An 8,680-nucleotide genomic window follows, 5' to 3' on the forward strand; every position below is an offset into this window, starting at 1 on the left:
AAATCAATAAAAATATGTGTTTTTTTAAAAAAAGTGGATTTGAAAGCACTGCTTAGTTAGTTAATACTCACCCGAGGATATTTTTTTAAAATACATTTTATTGACATTTTTTACAGAGAGGAAGGGAGAAGGATAGAGAGTTAGAAACATCAATGAAAGAGAAACATCTATCAGCTGCCTCTTGCACACTCCCTACTGGGAATGTGCCTGCAACCAAGGTACATGCCCTTGACCGGAATTGAACCTGGGACCCTTGAGTCTACAGGCCAATGCTCTAGCCACTGAGCAAAACTGGCCAGGGCAGCTGAGGATATTTTTTAATTGACTTTTATTTATTTTTTTTTAAATATTTTTATTGATTTTTTACAGAGAGGAAGGGAGAGGGATAGAGAGTTAGAAACATCGATGAGAGAGAGACATCGATCAGCTGCCTTCTGCAAAGCCCCCACTGGGATGTGCCCGCAACCAAGGTACATGCCCTTGACCGGAATTGAACCTGGGACCCTTGAGTCTACAGGCCGATGCTCTAGCCACTGAGCAAAACCGGCCAGGGCAGCTGAGGATATTTTTAATTGACTTTTAGAAAGAGTGGAAGGGAGGAGGAGAGACAGAGAGTGAAACATTGATGTTGAGAGAGACACACTGATTGCTGCCTCCTGCACTTGCCAGACCATGACCTGGAATTGAGCCTGCAACCGAGGTACATGCCCTTGGCCTGAATCGAACCGGGGGACCCTTCCCTCCGCAGGCCAACGCTCTACCCCCTGAGCCAAATGGGGGAGGGCCCTCTCATTTCTTTTGCAGGTGGGTATCCAGTTTTCCCAGCACCGTTTGTGGAAAAGATTATGATGAAATCTTTGCATGTGGGAAGAGCGTTTGTGTATGCACACAGCCATTCACAGCTATTTGTTTTTTTGGTAATGATTAATTAATTTTAAACCGTCAACTTTCCTCTAATCACTCACTGACTCATTCCATGGCTAAAAATAGCAAGCCATGAATTTCACCATCCTAGATTTCCCCAAACACTCGAACATTGGTTGTAGATTCAATCAATGAACTTGTCACAGTCTGGTATCGCAGACGCCTTTAAAGGTGGCTTGAGTGAATCGATTAGGAAGCACAAATTGCCAGTCATAAAAGCAGTCACGGGGACGTGAGGCACAGCGTGGACACACGGTCACTCATGTTGTAAGGACCGTGCGTGGCGTCAGAGGGGCACTGCATGTATCAGGTGATCGCCTCATACGTTATATAAATGTCTAATCACTAAGGCATTTATCTGAAACTAATATAACCTTGCAGGTCAATTGTAATTGGGAAAAAAAAACTTGAAAACAATACCAGCACATGGAGAGAAAGTGCCTTGAATAGAAGAAAACCAGTAATATAATCTTTTTAAAAAAATTTTATTTTTAATATGTTTTTTTAATTGATTTTTTTACAGAGAGGAAGGGAGAGGGAGAGAGAGTTAGAAACATCGATGAGAGAGAAACATCAATCACCTGCCTCCTGCACACTCCCCACTGGGAATATGCCTGCAACCAAGGTACATGCCCTTGACCGGAATAGAAACCTGGGACCCTTGAGTCCCCAGGCCGGTGCTCTATCCACTGAGCTAAACTGGCCAGGGCTAATTTTTATTTTTTTTAAATATATCTTTATTGATTTCAGAAAGGAAGGAAGAGGGAGAGAGAATCAGCTGCCTCCTGCACTCCCCCTGTTGGGGATGGAGCCCACAACCCCAGCATGTGCCCTTAACCGGAATCGAACCGGGGACCCTTGAGTCCCCAGGCCGGTCCTCTATCCACTGAGCCAAACTGGCTAGTGCTAATCTTTTTTATTTTTTTTAACATATTTTTATTGATTTCAGAGAGGAAGGGAGAGGGAGAGAGAGAGAGAGAAACATCAATGATGAGAGAGAATCATTGATCGGCTGCCTCCTGCACGCCCCCTACTGGGGATTGAGCCCACAACCTGGGCATGCACCCTGACCCAGAATTGAACCAGGACCTCCTGGTTCATAGGTCGACGCTCACCCACTGAGCCACACGTCGGGCCAATAATATAATCTTGATCATATTTTAAAAAATGTTTTTATTGATTTTCAGGGAGAAGAGAGAAACATCGACGTGACAGTACAAACGTCGATGGATCAGTTGCCTCCTGCACACCCCGTGCTGGGACCGAGGCTGCAACCCAGGCATGTGTCCTGACCAGGAATCGAACGGCGACCTTTCCGGGCACGGAGGACACCCAGCCAACTGAGCCACACGGGCCGGAGCCTGCTTCTTCCTCTTCCCTGGGATGTGTCTCACCAAGGATAGAGTTCTTTCAGGTAACATTTTCTTAGGAGTCAGGCTTTGCTCATCCACCCGGTGAGGTTAGGTTCGCAGTTCGATGGTTGACGGTTCGGCCTGGGTCCCTCCCAAGTCGAGTCTCACCCACCCAGCCGGAGTTCCAGGACAAGACTGGTTTTTGTTGTTGTTTTATTTTGTGGGTGTTTACCCCCCCCTCCCGCCCCCCATTAAAAGTCTCATGATCACATGACTTAGGAAGTTGATTCTGGGGATCCTGAGTTATCTCACATGTTCTCAGCGTCAGATCTTTTTTTTTTTTTTTTTTCAGTGTCATATCTTTATAGCCCGGAGAACGTGTCCTTCACGTCATGTTTTTATTGCATTGGTTAATAAAACTCCATAGGTTTCCCGTGTACAATTCTTTTTTTTTTTTTTTTAATATACACTTCAGAGAGGAAGGGAGAGGGAGAGAGAGATAGTCATCAATGATGAGAGAGGACTATGGATCAGCTGCCTCCTGCACGCCCCCTACCGGTGACCGAGCCCACAGCCCGGGCCTGTGCCCTTGATCAGATTCGAACCTGGGACCCTTCAGTCCGCAGGCCGACGCTCTATCCACTGAGCCACACCAGCCCGGGCTCCCGGTTACAGTTCTTTCCTGCATCACCTGCCAAGAGTCAGGGCGCTTGGCAGCGTCTGGTCCAGGGACGGTGATGCGCACCCAGGCGGCCCGGGCCCCTGCCTGTTCGGGGCGGCGACCCCGTTTGCCAGCCAACCAGAGGGACGGGGCGGGGCTCTCAGGAGACCCGGAGGCAGGCGGCGGACAAAGGGACTTCTTCCCCACCTCCCGCTCCGTCTGCGCCAGGCCAGCAGCCACGGCAGCAATGGCTCCCCATTCCAGCCGCAGCTCAGCCCTGCGCCCCCTTTGGCAGGGCACCGGCCCCCGGAACCAGGCCGCCGTGGGAGTCAGCCCAGCTGCCTGAGTCCCAGGCAGGAGGGTCTGCGTTGTGCCCTGCAGGGGCCGGTCCTCCCAGGTCCCGCCGGCCACAGGGGTCTGAGCCGGGTCTGGTGACTGCTCCCTCCAAGCTCGGGAGCCGCCCTCTTCGCCCTGGACGCGCGGCTCCGTTGGTTGGGGGTCTCGTCCAGCGCAGCAAAAGGTTCCGGGTTCGATTCCCTGTCAGGGCACTTACCTGGGTTGCCGGTTAGATCCCTGGTCAGGGCACATACAGGAGGCAACTGATCGGTGTTTCTCTCTCTCTCTGCCTCTCTCTCTCTCTCTCTCTCTCTCTCTCTCTCAAAATCAATAAAAACATATGTTTGACCCTGGCCGGTTTAGCTCAGTGGATAGAGCATCAGCCTGCAGACTGAAAGGTCCCGGGTATGATTCAGGTCAAGGGCATATGCCCAGATTGTGGGCTTGATCCCCAGTGGGGAGCGTGCAGGAGGCAGCCAATCAGCCATTCTCTCTCATCATTGATGTGTCTATCTCTCTCTCCCTCTGCCTCTCCCTCTCTGAAATCAATAAAAATATTTTTTAAAAAAATAAATTCTTCTATTAAAAACAACAACAACAACAAAAACTTATGTTCCGGTTAGGGTTAAAAAAAAGAATTGTACATTAAAAGAAAAAAAAAAAAATTGCCTTTTGCTCTTGCAGCCTCCTGGCACTTTGTAACCAATTCTGTTCAATAAAGTCCCTGTGTTTGAAACACCTGGCGTGGTTTCTGTTTTCCTCAGCAGAACCAGGACCTGGTCTCTTTTGGTTCAGTTGAAAGCCTTTGGTCAATTTTGAAATCAAAACATATCTTTCTAAGAAAGCTTAAGACCTCTAATATTGTCAACTATAAAATGAACACACTCAAATGTCTAAAGGCATTTTTTTAAAGGATCAGAAATGAGAGAAACCAAGGCATTATTAAAAGACCATGGTCTTGAAAAGAACAAAATGGAACTTCTAGCAGGAATGAAACACACATGGAAATGAAACCACCACTAAAATGACAAAGTCATCAGAAGAGCCGAACAGCAGATTAGAAACAGCCGAAGGGAGAGTTCACGAACTGGAAGACAGATCTCAATGTCTTACCCAGGAGGCCACCCAGAGAGACGCGCTGCTGAAAAACTGAAGAAGAAATGAAGAGGCAGGAAATAGCATGAAAAGTTCCAATAAACTTGCAGAAGAAAACTTATAGCTGAGGGGAGAGGCAAGCTTCAGGAAGATAATGGCTGAGGCTGGCCTGGCCAGTTTGGCTCAGTGGATAGACCATCGGCCTACAGACTGAAAGGTCCTGGGTTCGATTCTGGTCAAGGGCACATGCCTGGGTTGCAGGCTCAATCACCAGTAGGGGGGCATGCAGGAGGCAGCTGATCAATGATTCTCATCATTGATGTTTCTCTCTCTCTCTCCCTTTCCCTTCCTCTCTGAAATCAATAAATATCCTATATAATAAAAGCATAATATGCAAATCAACCGAATGGCCGAACAGCAGAACGACCATCCGGACGACCACGCTATGACACCCGCTGGCGCCAGGCCAGCCAAGGCGGGTGCGATGCGATTGGTCGGGGGCCTGGCCATCGCCCCATGATCGCCCCACAGAGGGAGGCCCAGGAACCAACCGGCGGTGTGATCAATCGGGGAGCTCCCAGGACCCCTCCCTGCAGGATTGCTAGGGGAGACTTCTGACTTGAAAACAGTGGTTGGGGAAAACCAACAACCATTTTTTGCTCTCTTCCACTCACGAAACACCCCAAAATATCAAAAAGAACACCTCTGTGCCCCTGATTGTTTTCACCGAGTGCTTTAATTTGGAGCTCTTTCCACAAGAACTCCTGGAGGGCCTTTCCTGTTTACATGGCAGCACAGTATTCCACCGGCCGGAGGCACATCATGGACAAGCCTGTTTCCTTTCAGTCTCTCCACACAGAAGAAGGCTGCAATGAATAAGCTGTAGCTGCTTTATTTGCCATGCACCAGTGTTTAGAGCACTTGTAAGCGTTCTAGGCGGCAATTTGGCAACATCTATAACATTGTAAATGTTTCCTTTGGCCCAGCCGTCCTATTTTGTGGGACTTAGTGTATATATACACACATCTATATATTAGGTCTACACACACACACACACACACACACACACACACACACACACACATTAGGCATATGTACCTTTATATATTTCCATATCTGTTTATGTATATGTTTTTATGTATTGATTTGAGAGAGAGAGGGAGACATCAGTTTGTTGTTCCACTATTAATGCGTTCATTGGTCGATTCCTGTATGTGCCCTGACTGGGGATCGAACCTGCAACCTTGATGTATTGGGATGATGCTCTAACCAAGTGAGCTACCCAGCCAGGGCTTATCTCTATATCTATACCTATATCTATAACTATACCTATACCTATATCTCTATATCTATCTATTATCTATCTATCTATCTATCTATCTATCTATCTATCTATCTATCTATCTATCTATCTAAAAGGCTAATATGCAAAGTGTCTTCTTGGGAGTTTGACTGGAAGTTTGATCGCTCACTATGACATGTGCTGACCACCAGGGGGCAGCGTGGAATGAAGGAAGGCCCCAATCAGCCCTGATCACAGGCCAGGCCGGGCACGGATTTCGTGCACTAGGCCTCTAGTTTGTGTATATTGAAAACTGTGAATTTATAATGCTCTATTCAATTCAAGTCCAACACCTCTAACTTGCTCCCTTTCCATACTTATACCCCCCTTCTCCGGACATGAGGAATCTGACGTCCATTTTCCTTAAATTGCTTCTTTGATTAATTCCCCTGTTTGTTCCCCATCCCATCCTCCATCCTCTCCCAAACCCTGGTCACCCAGCGTGGGTTTCCACTCCCCTCTCCCACTTGGGAGCTTCCCTCTGTGCTCAGCTGCCATATGAGTGGATGCCCTCCACACCCCTCTATGGTCCTGACCCCCATTCTGGGCCACTGTCCCACCCCCACCCCAAGCTGGCCTGGCCTCCTCCGCCCAGGGGCCTTAGGACTATATTGTTCAGGAAGGGAAGGAAAGGGAAGAGGAAGAATGTGAGATCCTATTTTGTGCATTTAAACGTATCAGTGTTTCTGTGTGTTTGTTTTTTCTGTGGTGTTTTTTTTTAACGGCTTTTGGATTCTGAGTTCAAAAGCTTCTCTCCACACCCAGGTTGTAAAGGAACTTTCTAGTGTTTACTTCTCGGTCTTTTATGGTGTCACATGTTCCACTGAAATCTTTTTTTATTTCCTCTGAAATCTTTGATCCATGTGGAGTTCAATGAGCATATTATTTTTCCCCATTCCTTCCTTCTATTGAGCTGATGGGGGTTATTTTCCTTTTTTGGTATTTATTCTTTTTATCTAAGTTACATACGCACACAGTCAAGTCACAAAGTGCTACCTGTTCAGTTTACACGTCTACATCCTGGCCCTCTGGCCATTGATCTCTGTACGAGATAACCACTGAGGCAAATAAACTCTGAAATACCCATGGCATCCACTATGGAGTTTTATTTCTCCTTCATGTGAAGTCCAATCGGCAGAGGGGCAGAGGGGCAGAGGGGCAGAGGGGCAGAGGGGCAGAGGGGCAGAGGGGCAGGAACCCAGGCTGATGGTAGCTGTGTTGTCTTAACATGCGACTCCCAAATTCTCCCTGGGGGTGGCAGCCAGACTCCAAGATGAACCCCAACAATTCCCACCTCCTAATAGCCACTTGCTGCATCGTCCTCTCCCACAGTGCACTCAGGTTGGTCTGTGTGACCCATGGCATATAGAAGAGGTGATGAGGTATTACCTCTTAGAGTAAGTTATAAAGACTACTAGAGGCCCGGTGCACGAATTCGTGCACAGGTGGGGTCCTGCCGGCCCGACCCGATGGGGACGATCAGGCTTGGCCGGGTGGGGGGAGGGGCCGCAGATGGTTGGTGGGCTGGCCCTGCCCCCAATCAGGGTAGGGGGGACAGTGGGGGTGGGGCCGGCTGGGAGGAGGGGCTGCAGGCAGTTGGCCGGCCAGCCCTGCCCCCTGGTGAAACTCCTTGTTTGAACTCGCAGTCAAGGGGACAATTTGCATATATTAGCCTTTTATTATATAGGATGGCTGGCCCTGGCTGGTTTGGCTCATGGATAGAGCATCAGCCTGCAGACTGAGGAGTCCCAGGTTCGATTCCAGTCGAGGGTACATGCCTGGGTTGTGGGCTCGATCCCCAGTAGGGGGCGAGCAGGAGGCAGCCGGTCAATGATTCTCTCTCATCATTGGTGTTTCTACCTCTCTCTTCTCCCTTCCTCTCTCTGAAATAAATAAAATATATTTTTAAAGACTATGTCGCTCTCTCTCTCTCTCTCTCTCTCTCTCGCTCTCGCTCTCGCTCTCGCTCTCGCTCTCGCTATGGGAGAGACTAGCTGCTGTGCCATGACGATGCCCAAACCACCAATGGAGGGGCCACCTGGCAGCAAAGAACCAAGGCCTCCAGCCAGCAGCCAGGTGAGCGAGCTTGGGAAGGAACCGTTGAGCCTCCAGGCGGTTGCGGTCCTGGTTACACAGCTTGGCTGGAGCCTCAGGAGACAGCCGGAGGCAGAACCCCCGGTGACGCTGCTCTGGATTCAGACCCTCAGAAACCACGAGACACAGGCAGTACGTTTGTTACGTTCAGCTGTGAGGATTTGGGGGGTGACTTGTTACGCGGCAGTGGATAACTAATACACTGGCAGCCGCGTCCCATTAGCAGGTGGAGAAGGGAGAATGAGACACGAAGGTTCGGGGTGGGGGTTGGCTCCCCTGGGTGTGGTGCCTGGGAACAGGCCAGCTCCCTCTGCTCCCTGTCTCAGTCACACACGTCCAGTGCCTGGGGGTGTTGGCAGCCCCGATGGTCCCGGACAGCGTGCCAGGCACACCTGTCCTATTTAATCCTCTCAACGGGCCCAAGAGTGAGGTGCTGTTAATACCTCCATTTTATAGATAACAGAGGAGATAGATCCTTATCAGATTTTTTTTTTTTCTTCTTTAAGAAGTCCCTTGACGCCGAAACCAGTTTGGCTCAGTGGATAGAGCATCGGCCTGCGGACTTAAGGGTCCCAGGTTCGATTCCAGTCAAGGGCATGTACCTTGGTTGCGGGCACATCCCCAGTAGGGGGTGTGCCGGAGGCAGCTGATCGATGTTTCTCTTTCATCGATGTTTCTAACTCTCTATCCCTCTCTCTTCCTCTCTGTAAAAAAATCAATAAAATATATTTTAAAAAAAGAAGAAGAAGAAGTCCCTTGAGTAGTTCTTGTCATATTGGTTTGGTGGTTATGAACCCCTTTAGCTTTCTCTTTTCCGGAAGCCTCAATGTAATCATGTTTTTCTTTTTTAAGTATATTTTATTGATTTTACAGAGA

This window comes from Cnephaeus nilssonii, assembly GCF_951640355.1.
Source record: "Cnephaeus nilssonii genome assembly, chromosome: 20".
In the NCBI taxonomy this organism is placed as follows: Eukaryota; Metazoa; Chordata; class Mammalia; order Chiroptera; family Vespertilionidae; genus Cnephaeus; species Cnephaeus nilssonii.